This window comes from Macaca fascicularis, chromosome 6 (genome assembly GCF_037993035.2).
Source record: "Macaca fascicularis isolate 582-1 chromosome 6, T2T-MFA8v1.1".
Lineage (NCBI taxonomy): Eukaryota > Metazoa > Chordata > Mammalia > Primates > Cercopithecidae > Macaca > Macaca fascicularis.
The window spans coordinates 149,766,769-149,784,633 of NC_088380.1; positions in this window are offsets into that span (position 1 = coordinate 149,766,769).

A 17,865-nucleotide genomic window follows, 5' to 3' on the forward strand; every position below is an offset into this window, starting at 1 on the left:
AAGGATTAAAACCTCTAGAGAGATTCTACCATTCAGAAATAAACACTATTAACGTTGTTAGGTATCTCCTTCCAGATGCTTTGTGCATGTGTACGTGTGTGTGTGTGTGTGTGTGTGTGTGTCTATGAAGACAGTATAACATGGTGGTTAAAATCATGGACTCTGGATCCAGTCTTTTTGGATTTGAATCACAATTTTGCCACTTACCAGTTTTGGGATCTTGGGAAAGTTCACTTTTCAATGCCTCATTTTCTTCACCCATAAAATGGGGATTATAAAAGTACCTATTTCAAGTGGTGTTGTGAACATTAAATGTAAAGCACTATACTGAATAGTCCCTGGAACATAATAAATATTCTATAAAATTAGTGATTATATATTATATAATGTATGTATAGACCTACATTGAAAAAAATTGTTCTCATATATACATATACATACATATACACACACACACACACACACTGTGGTCATATATAGGCTAGATTTTTAAATTGCTTTCATAAAAATCAATTTTATTGAAGTATAATTTACATGTGATATGATGTATCCATTTTAAGCAAACAGTTTAATGAATATATACACTCCTGTAACTACCACAGTCACAATCAGGATATAAGGCATTTCCATTATCCCTGCAAATTCCCTCCTATATAGTGTCCCAGTCAACATCTATCTACCCTTAACCCCTGGCCCTAGGCAACCACTGATCCCCTTTCTGTGACTGTAGATTGGTTTACCTTTTTAGGATTCCAAATAAATAGAATCATACAAAGTGTGCTCTTTTGTGTCTGTTTTCTTTCAACAGTTTTTGAGATTCTTCCTTGTTGTTGCATATATCACTCTTTTTTAAATCACAGTAGTATTTTATTTTATGAATACACTATAATTTCCTTATCTATACACTGTTAATGAACATTTAGTTCTCAATTTTTGACTACTATGATAAAAGCTGCTATGAACATTTTATGTATAAGCCTTTGTGGGGACATATGCTTCAGTTTTCTTAAATATAGATACTTTAAACAGAGAAACCTAGTAGTAACTTGCCTTGTTGAAGAGTGGGGTGGGCCAAATTCAGGAGTCCAGTGTGGCACTGTCACAGAACAAGACCAGGTCCCAAAGTGCCACATCTATCTTTGATGAGAATGGCTTGCCTACTGTAGCCCCATCAGCGAAGAAGAAGACTGTTTTAATGGTTGTCATTCCATTTATTGTACTGGACATTTTGAGTCAGAGGAAAGGTGCTTTTCTAGTTTCACATGCAGTTTACATGAAGCTAAAGCTGATTCAGGATGGATTTTTATGGATGATAGCAATGGTTAACATTTTTAAACATTCAGGATGCTGACTATTTCCCATGTTTTATTACTGAATTCTCATAACAACATTGTGAAGTAGGAACTGTTGTTTCCCCAGTTAGAAAACCTGAGGCCTGGAGAAGTTAGGCAACTTACCCAAGGTTATATATCCAGTAAGTAGAGTCAGCATTGGAACACATTTGAACCAAGGTTTGTCTTTCTTTTCTTTTCTTTTCCTTCTTTCCTTCCTTCCTTCCTTTCTTTCTTTCTTTTCTTTCTTTTTCTTTCTTTCTTCCTTCCTTCCTTCTTTCCTTCCCTTATTCCTTCCATTCCTCTTTCTTTCTTTCTTCCTTCCTTCCTTTCTTTCTCTTTCTCTCCCTTCCTTCCTTCCTTCCTTTCTTCTTTCTTTCTTTTTCTTTTCTTTCTTTCTCTCTCTCCCTTCCTTTCTTTCTCTCTCTTTCTCTTCCTTCCTTCCTTCCTTTCTTCTTTCTTTCTTTCTTTTCTTTCTTTCTCTCTCTCCCTTCCTTTCTTTCTCTCTCTCTCTTTCTTCCTTTTCTTTTCTCTTCTCCTCTCTCTTTCTCTTTCTTGTTTTTAAGGTCTGTCACCTAGGCTGGAGTGCAGTGGCGCTATCTCAGCTCACTGTAACCTCTGCCTCCCGGAACTAAAGCAGTCCTCCCATCTCTGCCTCCCGAGTAGCTTGGACCACAGACGTGCACCACTATGCCTGGCTAATTTTTTTGTATTTTTGGTAGAGACAGTGTTTCGCCCTATTGCTCGGGCTGGTCTCAAACTCCTGAGCTTGAGTGATCCGCCCGCCTGGGCCTTCCAAAGTGCTGGGTTTACAGGCGTGAGCTACCGCGCTTAGCCGTTTTCCTATGCTCTTAACTACAAATTACACTCCACATAGTTCCCGACTCACATTACTTGCTAAGTAGTATTAATGGCAGTCTATGCTTAATTGCTGATAGTTTTCTGATAAAGTCATTTTGGGTAGACTCAACTTACTCTACCTTTAATTCTGTTAAACTAAAATCAAAAGCAGGTCTTTCCTCCCATTTGCTCCCTCCAGTAAATCCTTCTAAAACAGCACAAATTATATTGTAGATCCAGCCATTCATCATTTCATCCATGTCTTCATCAGATATTTACTGAATGCTTTGTAGTAGACACTGTGATTGAATCTGAAATATCCCTTCTACCTCTAGAGAATTAGTATTTTTAGCCAATGATGATAAATCTGCTCTCCCTTGTCACTGATTGGTTGAGGGGTGGGCAGACCCTAGCCTGTTTGGGCCAATGAGAGGTGAGTACAGGACTGTCAGGATCTTCCGGGAAGAAGCGCTACCTCCACCGCGGTCAAGCTGGTCTCTCCATCTTGCAGCCCGAGGGAGGCCTGACTTGGCGTGAGGCTGCCGTCTGCAGAGTGAAAGGCTGCAAGAACCTGGTTTGGAGTCTCACCTTCTGCGTCTGCAGTTAATACGAGGTACAGCTTTCCTTTTTTTTCATTGCTTAGGCTGATTTGAGTGGAGTTTCTAGTACTTGCAGGCCAGTTTCTGAGATTCCGCCATGGTAAGTACCTGCCCAGGTGCCGCAGGGCGTCTCGCTCTCCCTGGAGAGGCAGGTGCTCAGCAGCACCTGGGCCTGCTCGGTTATGGCTCTTGACAGGCACTCATATTACTCATCTCCCGTGCTTGAATGTAGGCTCCCTGTGGACAAGGACACCTCTCAATTTATTTTGGGATCCCCAGGGCCAGCCTCGCAGGATGCATGTGGTGGACAGCTGCTGCGGATGAAGGGAATCATTATGGGGGGTTGTGTGTGCGTTTCCTCGGAAAGAACTGAAAGTTCAGGGCGGGGATTTACATGTTTGCGTGTCTACTCTCCGTGCCAGGTGTTTTACACATACGTAAATTCATTTCTTCCTTGTAGCAATCCCAAGAGCCAGCCACAGCAGCAATTCCATGTTTTATAGATGAAGAGCCTGAAGCTTTCATCTAGAGATGCATTAACACTTACTTAAGGTCCCACAACTAGTAAGTGTGCCAGGAAATGCCTAAGAATAGAGCTTGAAAAATCCCTTTAATGATTCTCTCCCTCTACCATTTTTGTAAGTATATCTGTATAAGGTAGATGGGTAACATTTTCTTCAATTCTGGTTTACAGTGGCTTAGGGTCATTATTTCAGATACTGGTTTTCATCAATTAATTAAATGGACTAACACAAAATTTCCCCCCAGCTTTACTGAGGTATAATTGACAAAACTGTATGTATGTAAGTTGTGCAACGTGGTGCTTTTATATATATACATATATATATACACACACACATACATACATATATATAGTGAAATGATTACCGTAATCAAGTTAGTGAATACATCCATCACTTCACAAAGTTACCTTTTTTGTGTGGCAAATAAAAAAGGTAACTTTCTGATCTTTCTTGGCAGATTTCAAGTATACAATACAGCATAATTAGTTTTAGTCACCATGTTGTACATTGGATTCCCAGAACATACCCATCTTATAGCTGACGGTGTGTATCCCTTCACCAGCACCTCCTGTTTCCCCTACCTCCTAGCCCCAGGAAACACCATTCTACTACTCTCTGTTTCTATGAGTCTGACTTTTTTTTAGATCTCATAGATAAGTGTGACTATGTGGTATTTGTCTGTCTGTGCCTGGCTCATTTAGCATAATGTCCTCCAAGTTTATCCATGTTGTTGCAAATGACAGGATTTCTTTTTTATGACTGAATAGTATCCCATTGTGAGTGTGTGTGTGTGTATTTTATATATATATGTATAAATACACACACACACTACATTTCTTTGTCCATTATGTGTCCAAAGACACTTGGATCGTTTCCCCGTCTTGGCAATTGTGAGTAATACTGCAGTGAACATGGGAGTGCAGATGTCTTTTTGAGATACTGATTTTGTTTCCTTGAGGTGTATATCCAGAAGTGGGGTTGCTGGATCATATGGTAGTTCTATTTTCAATTTTTTGAGGAATCTCCCATAGCATTTCCTATAATGGCTGTACTCATCAAACATTAAGAGATATTATAGATATCTTGAAATTAGATGTTAATCACTGTACTAAGTTCTGAGTGTACATGAGCAACACAAAAGTAGGCCTTGGCTTTCAAGCACACACATCTATGGTGTCACAAACTTGGCTTGTGTGTGTGTTGACCTTTACAGCCCCGTTACCATCCTAGAATTTTGGATTTGGAGTGTAAACAGTAAAGTTGCACTCATTTTCTTTAAAGACAGAATGCTAAAAACTATTATCAGTGAATTTTAGCATTCTGGTTAGTTGGCCCTTTGTTAATCTTCGTTATAATTGAGATTTTTCAGCTTTTTTCCGGACAGTTGAACATCATTGATGATATTAATTACTGTCTTTGAGGCAGATTTCTGCCCATATACCCATAATTGGCAGGGGGAAACAAAGAATCCTTTTAGGATTATATTTAATGCAATGCCTTATTCCCATGTTATAGATACAGAGCAGAATCTCTTATAAAACACCTCACTTTCCAGAAACTTCAGCTGTTCTAGATACATTTGTACTCAGGGTACAAAGTAATGCTGAGACGTTTTCCCTGTGCTCCTAAAGGCCAAAACATGGATCTGGCTAGAGCAAGGAGTGCTTGTGAAAAATGTTTTCTCAGCTCTGTACTGTATATTTTTTGATAAACTGTTTTTTTTTTTAAATGAATTCTTGGGACACATCAACCATGAAAGAGGTTGCAGCACATCCAGTCTTTCACCTGAGTCCCTGGTGGTTTTGTATGTTAGAGGTGGTATATTAGCTTTCTAGTTCCTGCTCACAATTTGGTAGTGCATTTTTTGGACTCTTTGCCACAAAGAGGTATGTAATCTGTGGCCTACCGTATTTAAGTAGGAAGCAGCTAAACTGTTCATGGCCTGCCGGTCACAAAGATGATGCCATGTTTAATCCGTTCCATCACCCTGCTCTGACACACTGTGTTTTTAAAAATTGAGATATGATTCACCCTTTCAAAGTATAATTCAGTGGTTTTTAGTATATTCACAAAGTTATACAACCATCACCATCATCTAATTCCGGAACATTTTCATCACTTGAAAAAGAAACCTTCTACCCATTGCCAGTTGCTCCCCATTTCCCCACTGCCCTTTGCTTTTGGTAGCCACTAATCTACTTTCTCTCCTATGGATTTGCCTATTTTGAACCACTCATATAAATGGAATCATGCAGCATGTGGTCTTTTGTAACTGATTTCTTCTGTTTAGCAATGTTTTCGAGGATCATCCATGTCGTTGCATTTAATAGTATCTCATTCTTATTCATGGCTGAATAATATTCCATTGTATGCATAGGCCACATTTTATTTATCCATTCATCAATTGATGAACATTTGGGTTGTTTCCACCCTTGACTCTTGTGAATATAGTAATTCCCCCTTCATCTATGGGGGATACATCCCAAGACCCCCAGTGGATTCTTGAAACTGCAGATAGTACTGAACCCCATTGTGATAGTCCATCTGGTAACCAAGATGGCTACTAACTAATTGGTGAGTAGCGTATATATAGCATGGATACACTGGACAAAGGGATGACTCATGTTCTGGACAGGACAGTGGGATTTCATCATGCTACTCAGAATGGCACATGATGTAAAATTTACAAATTATTTCTGGAATTTTATTATTTTTAAACTGTGATTGACTGTGGGTAACTGAGACTGTGAAAAGTGAAACCACAGATGAGGGGGACTACTACAGTGCTGTTATGAACATTCCTGCACAAGTTTTTGTGTGATTTATGTGTGATTATGCATAAGTTTTGTGTGTTTTCAGTTCTCTTGGGTATGTATCTAGGAGTGGATTGCTGGTTTATATAGTAACTGTGTGTTTAACTTTTTGAGGAAATGTTGTTTTCCATGGTGGATGTACCATTTATATTCCCAGTAATGTACAGGGATTCCAGTTTCTCAGTATTCTTGCCAATACTTGTTATTGTTTGTCTTTTTACTTATAAATTTCCTAGTGGATGGTGACACACTATATTTTGCTGGAAGAAATGTATAATCATTGTATTTTCACGTTTTCAGCCTTAAAGTCCTATTCAATGCAAAAATAATCATTTTCTCTAAATCTTTATCTTTTACGTGTTGAAGACTGTCATTGGAATAATTCAGTTATGTTATTTACTTGAACTTATAGGCTAATCATTGAAAATCCTTAATTATGACTTGAGCTTTTGCTAGCTCTGAGGTGGATTTTATTGAAAATTTCAACCATATCTAAAAAAACTCATTATTTACATGAAATTTTAAAATTATTTTGAATCACTTGACCATGTTCCCTTGCCCCAGACTATTTCCAGTGCCTCAGACTGTTAAATAATGTTATTGAAACAACTACAAATACAAGAGTTTCAAAGTCATTACTAAACATTGCAGAAGAAATATTCGCTTCCTTGCTTTATAAGTCACCCTGGCCAATGCCTTTGAAGATATTTTCAAATTGTTTACTGGCATTGTGCATTAAACTCTTTCTTCAGTGTAGGCTCTGTGAGCCAGAAAAATAGTAACTTTTTTCTTTGTTAATACTAAACTTTATGTTGACCATTATGATTCACAAACTTTTGACATTACGTTTTCTCCTTGTGGTGGTTACATTATCCCTTTGAAGACAGATATTAATATTTTTCTTATATATATGATAAATAGAAAGACTAATAATTGCCCAAGAATTCACAACTAATAAGTTGCCCATGTAGGCTTTCTATTTCATTTCTCATGATTTTTTTCCCTCACAACTGTGAACCCCGGATATCGGAGACAGGTCTCAGTTAATTTAGAAAGATTATTTTGCCAAGGCCTGTGACACAGCCTCAGGACGTCCTGACCACATGTGCCCAAGGTGGTCAGAGTACAGTTGGTTTTATACATTTTAGGGAGACAGGAGACATCAATAAACACATGTAAGATGAACATTGGTTCAGTCTGGAAAAGGTGGGACAACTCCAAGTGGGGAGGGGTCTTCCAGGTCATAGGTAGATAAGTGACAAATGGTTGCATTCTTTTGAGTTTCTGATTAGCCTCTGCAGAGGAGGCAATCAGATATGCATTGATCTGTGTGAGCAGAGATGACTTTGATTAGAATGAGGGGCAGGTTTGCCCTAAGCAGTTCCCAGCTTGACTTTTCCCTTTAGCTTAGTGATTTTGGGATCCCAATATTTATTTTCCTTTTACAAAGCACTCTCTTCTAAATGTAGAATTCTGTCTTAACAAATATAAAAATGGTGGTATTAATACAATTCTCAATAGTTGCTCTTACTGCTTTAGTGATATGAAGAAACAAAAATTTAACTTAATAATAAAGTCTCAGTAACATCTGCATTTACAAGTCTCTGGTCTACCAAAACACCCATTCACTTAGAATAGTGCTAGGCCCTGGAGAAACCCCTGGGTCAAGACATGGCGCTGGCAGGGTGTTGTGGCTCACACCCAGCACTTTGGGAGGCCGAGGTGGGCGGATTGCTGGAGCCCAGGAGTTCAAGACCAGCCTGGGCAATGAAACCTTGTCTCTACAAAAATACAAAAATTAGCTGTGAGTGGTGGCATGCACCTGTAGTCCCAGCTACTTGGGAGGCAGAGGCAGGAGGATCATTTGAGCCCAGGAGGTGGAGGTTGCAGGGAGCTGAGATTGTGCTATGGCACTCCAGCTTGGGTGACAGAGTAAGACCCTGTCTCAAAAAAAGAAAGAAAGAAAAAAAAAAAAACATATGGCCCTGTTCTTGAGAAGATCTCACTTTAGGGAATGTGGACAAGTCAATTGACTGTAACGTGTGTGCTGGATGCTGTAAAGGAGGTGTGTCTTGTGGTATACAGGGGAGGGGATGGGCCTTGGAAAAGCCTTCCCTGAGATGATGTGTATAGAAGAACTGGATCAGAGAACGGCAGTTCAGGTAGGGGCAGCTCTATGAGCTGAATGGTATGGAGGACCAGAGGAGATGTCAAGTGGAAATTTCAAGTGGTCTGAATGATGCAAACTTGGGGTGTATTTGCATGTATTGAGTTAAAAGTTTGTGTTGGGGAAGATGGAAGAGAAAATAGGCCTGAAGAGGTAAGTTAAGACTAATTTGAGAAGGGCCTTGCCAAATGTCTTTGGTTTTTTATTCAATCTATGGAAAAGCATCAGAGGCTTTTGAATGGGAGACCTGCATGATCAGATTTGATTTAGAAAGAAGATGGAAAGCGGTGGTGAGGATGGTTTGTGGTGCAGTGAGACAAGAATCAGGACAATTGGTTGAAGGTTTTCGCTGTAACTCAGGTGAGGAATATAAGGACCTGTATGGCAGAGCTAGTGGTACTTCAAAAAAAGACAGGTATTCCAGGTTTTTAAGCTGGAAAGTAGAATTTTCATATGTTAGTGATGGTCACAGTTTGTAACCTGAGAATGTTTATTTGAACTCTTTTCTAGTGCCTAATGTTCTTTACTAAATAAGGATATTTAAGTCTGTGACTTATTGATTGTTTTCTAAAGGCGGTATTTGTTGGCTTATGGAAGTTGCAGATTGCCTTACAGAGAACTCTGATTCTGCAAGTTGAAGAGTGTTTTTGTATTTGTTTTTAAACTTCAAATTTATTGAGACCTAATTTACATACAGTAAAATTCACCCTATTAGTGTAGAGTTCGGAGTTTTGACAAACATGTATCCTCAAGTATGTAACTACCACAACAATCAAGGTATCACCCTATAAAGTTCTTTCCTGTGCCTTTGTAGTCAGCTGCCTCCTCTAACTCCCAGCCCCTGGCAACCCCTGATGTGATTTCTGTTCCTATGGATTTGCCCTTATTTACATAATATCACATCGATGGAATCATACAGTATGAAATCTTTTGTGTCTGACTTCTTTCACTTAGCATAGTACTTGTGAGATTCATTCATGTTAATGCATGTATCAGTTATTCACGTTGACTGTTGAGTAGTATTTCCTTGTAGGAATATACCACAAATTATTTATCTTTTCATTTGTTGATGGATGTTTGTATTGTGTCCACTTTTTAACTGTTGTAAGTAAAGCTGCTGTGAACATTCATGTACAAATGAACACATCTTTACATGGACGTATAATACTCTTGGGTTAGTACCTAGACGTTGAAAGTCTAGATCATATGGTAGATGTATATTTAACTTTTTAAGAAACCACCATACTGTTTGTCATAGCAGTTGTACCATTGTACATTCTCATCAGTAGTGTATCAGAGTTCCCCTTCTTCCACACCTTCACCAACACTTGGTATGGTCGGTCTTTTAAATTTAGCATTGTAATAGATACATAGTGATTTCTCATTGGGTTTAGTTTGTATTTCTCTAATGACTAATAATGATCATCTTTTTATGTGTCTGTTCTCTATCTGTATTTCTTCTTTGGTGAAGAATCTATTCAAATATTTTGCCCATTTTTATGGGGTGAGGATTTTCTTTTTTCTTATTGTTGAGCTTTGAGAGTTCTTTATGTATTCTAGACACAAGGTTTTTTAAAAATCAGATTTAAACTTTGCAAAGATTTTTCTCACAATTTTTGGCTTGTCTTTTCATTCCCGTAAAATTGTCTTTTGAAGAGTAGATATTTTAAACTTTGATGAAGTCCAGTTTATAAATTTTTTAAATGAATTATGTTTTTAGTGTCATGTCTAAGCAATTTTTGCCTAACCCAAGGTCGCAAAGATTTTCTCCATTGATTTCTTCACCAGTTTTATAGTTTTAGATTTTACATTCACGTCTTTTTTCCGTTTTGAGTTCATTTTTGTATATGATGTGATCTACGGGTCCAAGTTCATTTTTAAAAACATAATTAGCCAATTCTCACAGCATGTTGGTTAAAAAAAGGTTATTCTTTATTGCACTGCCTTTTGAAAGACTATTCTTTAAAGAGAGGTTTTAGGTTCACAGCAAAATTAAGAGGAAGGTACAGAGATTTCCCGTATACTCCCCGCCCCACAAATGTGTAGCCTCTCTATTATCATCTCTCCATGAGAGAGATTTATTACAATTCATGAACATATATTGATACATCATTATCACCCAAAGTCCATAGTTTACATTAAGGTTCATTCTTGGTATTGGACATGCTTTATGTTTAGACAAATGTATGATGGTTTGTATCTACCACTGTAGTATCATAGAGTATTTTCACTGCCCTAAGAATTATCTGTGCCTTATACTTTATCCCTTCCTCCTGTCTAACTCCTGGCAACTGTTGATGTTTATTTTATTTTATTTTTTTACTGTCATCATAGTTTTGCCTTTTATAGGAAGTTATATAGTTGGAATCATACAAGGATATAGCTTTTTCAGATTGGCTTCTTTCACTTACTAATGTATATTTAAGGTTCCGCTGTGTGTTTTCATAGCTTGATAGTTCATTTCTTTTTAGTGCTGAATAGTATTCCATTGTCTGGATATACCACAGTTTATCCATTCACCTACTGAGGGACATCTTGGTTGCTTCCAAGTTTTATTAATTATGAATAATGCTGCTATAAACATCCCTGTGGATGTTTTTGTGTGGACATAAGTTTTCAGCTCCTTTGGGTAAATACCAAGGGATGCAATTGCTAGACCATATGGTAAGAGTATGTTTAATTTTGTAAGAAACCACCAAAGTGCCTTACAAAATGGCTGTCCCATTTTGCATTCCCTCCAGCAGTGAATGAAAGTTCGTTTTGCTCCACATGCTTGTCAGCAGTTGGTGTTGTCAGTGTTCTGGCTTTTGGCCATTCTAATGGGTGTGTAGTGTTGGCTCATTATTGTGATTTTCACTTCCCTGATGACATAGAATGCGAAGCATCTTTTCATTTGTTTATTTGCCATTTATATATCTTCTTTGGTGAGCTGCCTGTTTAAGGTCTTTGGCCCATATTTCACTTAGGGGGTTTGTTTTCTTATTGTTGCGTTTTAAGAGTTCTTTCTGAGTTTTGGATAACAGCCTTTTATCAGGTGTGTCTTTTTCAGCTATTTTCGTTTGGTCATTGGCTTGTCTTTTCATTCTCTTGACATTGTCTTTTGCAGAGCAGAAATTTTCAATTTTAATGAAGTCCAGCTTATCAATTCTTTCTTTCATGGATTGTGCCTTTGGTATTTGTATCTTTTGGAATTTCTCCTATATTATCTTCTAGGAGTTTTATACTTTTGCATTTTATACTTAGGTTTATTAATTTTGAATTAATTTTTGTGAAGGGCATAGAGTCTGTGTCTAGATTCAGTTTTTACATGTGATGGCCAGTTGTTCCAGCGCCAGTTGAAAAATTCTTTGCTGCATTGAATTGCCTTTGTTCCGTTGTCAAAGACCAGTTGACTGTATTTATATAGGTCTATTTATGGGCTCTCTATTCTGTTCCATTGACTATTTGTCTATTGCTAATATCACACTGTTTTGCTTACTGTAACCTCATGGTAAGTCTTGAAGTCAGGTAGTGTCAGTCTTTTGGCTTTGTTCTTCTCCTTCAATATTGGGTTGTCTATTTTGGGTCTTTTCCTTTTCCATGTAAACTTTAGAGTTGTTTTGTTGATATCCACAACATAACATTTCTGGGATTTTGATTAGGATTGCATTGAATCCGTAGATCAAGTTGGGAAGAACTACTATCTTGACAATACTGAGTCTTCCTATCCATGAGCATGTAATATCTCTCCATTAATTTAGTTCATTTTTTATTTCTTTCATCAGAGTTTTGTAATTTTAATTGTATAGATCTTGTGCTTTTTTGTAGATTAATACCTATTTTTGGTATTAATGTTATTTTTGGAGGTGCTAATGTCAGTGGGGTTGTGTTTTTAATTTATAATTCCACTTATTCATTATAATGTATAGGGAAGCGATTAACTTTCATGTATTTACTTTGTATCCTGCAACCTTATTGTAAGTGATTTTTAGTTCCAGGAGTTCTTTTGTCAGTTCTTTCAGATTTTTTACATAGACAATCATGCCATCTGTGAACAAAGACAATTTTATTTCTTCCTTCATTTTATATATATATATTTAAATCTTACTACAAATTAGCTGGGAATTTAAGCACAATGTTGAAAAGGAGTGGTGAAAGGCAACATCCTTGCCTTGTTCTTGATCTTACTGGGAAAGCTTCTCATTTCTCACCATTAAGTATAATGCTAGCCGTAGGTTTTTTGGTACATATACATATATTTTTAACCAAGTAGAGAAAGTTCCCCTCTATTCCTAGTTTACTAAGAGGTTTATCATAATTGGGTGTTGGATTTTTTTTTTCAAGTGCTTTTTCTGCATCTATTGATAGGATCATGTAATTTTTCTTCCTTAGCCTGCTGATGTGATGGATTACATTAATTGGTTTTTGAATGTTGAAACTTGCATGCTTGGGGTAAACCTCAGTTGGTTGTAGTATATAATTCTTTTTTGGATTTGATTTGCTAATATTTTTTGAGGATTTTTGCATCTGTGTTTATGAGGGATATTTGTAGTTTTCTTGTGCTATCTTTGTCTGGTTTTGGTATTGGGGTTATGCTGGCCTCATAGAATGAATTAGAAAGTATTTCCTCTACTTCTGTCTTCTGAAAGAGATTGAGAGACTTGGTATAATTTCTCCCTCAAGTGTTTGGCAGAATTCACTAGTGAACCCATCTGGGCTTGGTCTTCTCTGCTTTGGAAGGTTATTAATTATTGGAAGGTTATTATTGATTCATCTGTTTTTTTCTTGTGTGAATTTTGGCAGATTTTTATCCTTCAAGAAATTTGTTCATTTCATCTAGGTTATAAACTTTTTGGGCATAGAGTTGTTCACAGTATTCCTGATAATCCTTTCAGTGTCTCTGGGATCTGTAGTGCTGTCCCTGCTTTGATTTCTGATGTTGGTAACTTGTGCCCGCTCTCTTTTTTCCCCTTGGCTTAGCTAGAGGCTTATCAATTTTACTGATCTTTTAAAAGAAACAGCTTTTGGTTTCATTGATTTTTTTCTATTAATTTTCTGTTTTTGATTTTATTGATTATCCTCTAATTTTTATTATTGCTCTACTTTTGCTTACTTTGTATTTAATTTGCTCTTCTACGCATTTCCTAATGTGGAAGCTTAGATGATTGATTTTAGGGCTTTTTTTTTTCTTTTCTAATATATGCATTCAGTGCTCTACATTTCCATCTAAGTGCTACTTTCATTGCATCCCACAAATTTTAATAAATTGGGTTTTCATTTTCATCCAGCCCAAACTTTTTATTTTATTTTTTGAGATATGGCCTCACTCTTGTCACCCAGGCTTGAGTACAGTGGCATGATCATGGCTCACTGCAGCCTTGACCTCCCAGGCTTAGGTGATCCTCCCACCTCAGCCTCCCAAGTAGTTGGGACTACAGGAATGTGTCACCGTGCCCAGCTAATTTTTGTATTTTTTTGTAGAGGCTGCATTTCACCTTGTTGCCCAGCTGGTCTCAAACTCCTGAGCTAAAGCCATCAGCTCGCCTTGATCTCCCAAAGTTCTGGGATTATAGGCGTGAGCCACCACACCCAGCCTCAAACTCTTTTTTAAATTTCTTTTGAGATGTCTTCTTTGATCCATGAGTTACTTATTAATAGAAGTATGTTGTTTAATCTCAGTGTATTTTGATATTTCCAGTTATCTTTGTGATTTCTAGTTTAATTCTACTGTGGTCTGAGAGCATACATTGTATGATTTATCTTCCCTTAAATTTGTTAGGTATGCTTTATGGCTCAGAATGTGGTCTGTCTTTGGTGAATGTTCATTTGAGCATAAGACAAATGAATTGCCTTTGTACTTTTATAAAAAAATCACTTGTGGCTAGGCGCGGTGGCTCATGCCTGTAATCCCAGTACTTTGGGAGGCCAAGGTGGGCAGATCATGAGGTCAGGAGATCGAGACCATCCTGTCTAACACAGTGAAACCCTGTCTCTACTAAAAAAATACAAAAAATTAGCCGGGCGTGGCAGTGGGCACCTATAGTCCCAGCTACTCGGGAGGCTGAGGCAGGAGAATGGCGTGAACCTGGGAGGTGGAGTTTGCAGCGAGCCAAGATCACACCACTGCACTCCAGCCTGGGTGACAGAGCAAGACTTCGTCTCAACAACAACAACAAAAAAATCACTTGTTAGTATATATTTATATGTGGGTTTACATCTGGACTTTCTATTCTGTTCCTTTGATCTATGTGTCTGCCTTTATGCAGTACCACACTGTTGTGATTACTATAATAATTTTTGGAATCAGGTAGTGTTAGTACTTTAACTTTGTTCTTTTATTTCATAAATATTTTGGTTGTCTTAAGTCCTTTTCATTTCCATGTGAATTTTAAAATATACATGTCAATTTCTATATAAACCTGCTGGAATTTTTATTGTGATTACACTGAATCTATGTATTAATTTGAGGACAATTGACATCTTTTTTTTTTTTTTTTTTTTTTTTAAGACAGAGTCTCGCTCTGTCACCCAGGCTGGAGTGCAGTGGTGCGATCTCGGCTCACTGCAAGCTCCACCTCCCGGGTTCATGACATTCTCCTGCCTCAGCCTCCCGAGTAGCTGGGACTACAGGCGCCCGCCACCACGCCCAGCTAATTTTTTGCATTTTTAGCAGAGACGGGGTTTCACCATGTTAGCCAGGATGGTCTCGATCTCCTGACCTCGTGATGCGCCCATCTCGGCCTCCCAAAGTGCTGGGATTACAGGCTTGAGCCACCGCGCCTGGCCAATTGACATCTTAATAATACAGTTTCAGCATCCCAAGCTTGAAATCCTAAATACTCCAAAATCCAAAACTTCTTGAGCACTAACATGTTGCTCAAAGGAAGTGCTCTTTGTAGAGCATTTTGGATTTCCGGTATTCAGATTTGGGATGTTCAGCTACTCAGTATAAAGCAAATATTCCAAAATCCTAAAAAATTTGAAATCCAAAACATTTCTCATCCCAAGCATTTTAGATAAGGAATACCCAACCTGTATTAAGTCTTTCAACAATATCTATCCCTCCATGTATTTAAATCTTGAACTTTCCTCAACAATATTTTGTAGTAGAGGTTTTTAACATTTTGTCAGATTTGTCTCTTAAATATGTCACATTTTTGAAGCTATTATAAATGCTATTTTTAAAAATATTAATTTATGATTGTTAATTGCTAGTATGTAGAAATAACATTAATTTTTATGTTGATTTGGTATCTCAGGCATCAGAAAACTTTTTCTGTGAAGGATCAGGTAGTAAATATTTTAGGCTTTGCAGGCCGTATGGTCTCTGTTGCAACTACTTAACTTTCCTTTTCACAGTATGAAAGCAGCATAGACAATATGTTAATAAATGAGTATCTGTGTTTCAAAACATTTTATTTACAGAAACAGAAAGTGAGTTGGGTTTAGCTGTAAGTTGTAGTTTGCCAACCTCTCTTGTATCCTGCAACCTTGCTAAGCTTACTTGTTAGTCCTAATAGCTTTTTAAAAAGTAATAATTTATTGAAGTGAAACTCACCTAACATAAAAGTAACCATTTTAAAGTGATAAATTTAGTGGCATTTAGTATATTCACAGTGTTGTACAACCACCACCATTGTCTGGTTCTAAAACATTTCCATCACTCCAAAGTAAAACCCCTTACCCATTAGCAGTTTCTCCCCATTCCATTCCCTTCTTCCCCCAGCCCCTGGCAACCAGCAATCTACATTCTGTATCTATAGATTTATATATTCTATATATGTCATATAAATGGAATTATACTATATGTGACTTTTTGCATCTGGCTGCTTTTACTATGCTTAATGCTTTGGAGTTTCACTCATGCTGTAGCATAAATCAGTACTTCATTCTTTTTTGTGGCTGAATATTTCATTGTTTATATATACTATGATTTATCTGTCATTCCTTTATGGAGACATTTGGACTGTTTTCACCTTTTGGTTGTTGTGAATAATGCTGCTATGAACGTGTGAACATGTGTTTGCTTGAGTACTTGTTTTCATTCTTGTGGGTATATACCTAGTAGTGGAATTGTGGGATCATATGGTAATTCTGCATTTAACTTTCTTTTTTTTCGAGACAGGGTCTCAGTGTCATCCAGGCAGGAATATAATGGTGTGACTATGGCTCACTGCAGCCTCAGCCTCCCAGGCTCAAGTGATGCTTCCACCTCAGCCTCCCAAGTAGCTAGGAAAACAAGCATGTGCCACCACACCCAGTTATTTTTTTAAAAAAATTTTTTGTGGAGATGGGGTCTCACTGTGTTGCCCAGGCTGGTTGTGAACTCCTGGCCTCAAGCAGTCCTCCTACCTTGGCCTCCCCAAATGCAGAGATTACAGGCATGAGCCACCATACCTTTTTGAAGTCTAGTAGTGTTTTTTAATTTTTAAAGATCACATCAGAATTTCTAAATAGATGATCATGTCATCTGTTAATAAAGAGTTTCACTTCTTTGGTGATCTGGATGCCTTTTATCTTTCTTGCCTGATTGCATTGGCTAGAGCCACTGGTACAACAGTGAATGAAAGTGGTGACGGCAGACCATGTTTTGTTACTGTTCTTAAGAGGAAAGTATCCATGAAGTGTGTATAATACTGGAAGATGGTTTTTTGTGTGTGATGCCCTTTATTAGGTTGAGGAAGTTCCTTCTATTTCTAGTTTGGTGATTTTTTTTTTTTTTTAATTGAGAGTGTATGTTAGATTTTGTCAAATGCTTTGTCTGGCATCTTAATCACATGGATTTTTCTCTTTTCCACTATTGTGAATTGCATTGGTTGATTTTTAAATGCTAAGTCAAACCTATATTCCTGGGATAATCCCTTGGTCATGATGTATCTTCCTTTAATATATTATTATATTCTATTTGCTAAGATTTTGGTTAGAATTTTTGCATTTATGTTCATGAGGGATATTAGTGTGTAATTTTGCTATATTTTTATCTAATCTAGCTATCAGAATAATGCAGACCTTATGGAATTAGTTGAGAAGTATTCCCCCTCTTCAGTTTTTTTGGAAGTTTCTGTAGAATTGGCAAATAACAGAACAGCCTCCCTCAGCCTTATGCATGACTTTGATTAATTAAGAAATGCAGGGTTGGAAATTTGTGTGCAGTTATTATGTTCATACTGCTGTGTTCATACTGCTGTGTTCATGCTGCTCTTCATCATTTGCTTCTCTTCTGTACATTTTTGGGGATAGCATTAAAAAATTCCCCCTTTCTCTTAGATTTTCATGAGGACTTAAAACACAGCTAACATGTATTGAACACTTGCTATATGGTAGTTGAGCTAAGCACCTTACATATATTTTTCAGATGTAGAAACAGATATAAAGTGGTTATAGAATTTTCTCAAGATCACAGACTTAGTAAATAACAGAAGCAAGGCTTGAACCCAGATTTGTTTATTCCAAAGTTGTAAGACCACTAAGGTCTTAACAGTTATTAACACTTGGTATTAATACAAGACATTGTTTTTGTATTTAAAATGAGTAGTCATGTATGTGCTGTGAGTTTTTTTACTTGTCATGTAGGTGATCTAAAGAGATCACATGATTGCCTTCTCTGGGGAT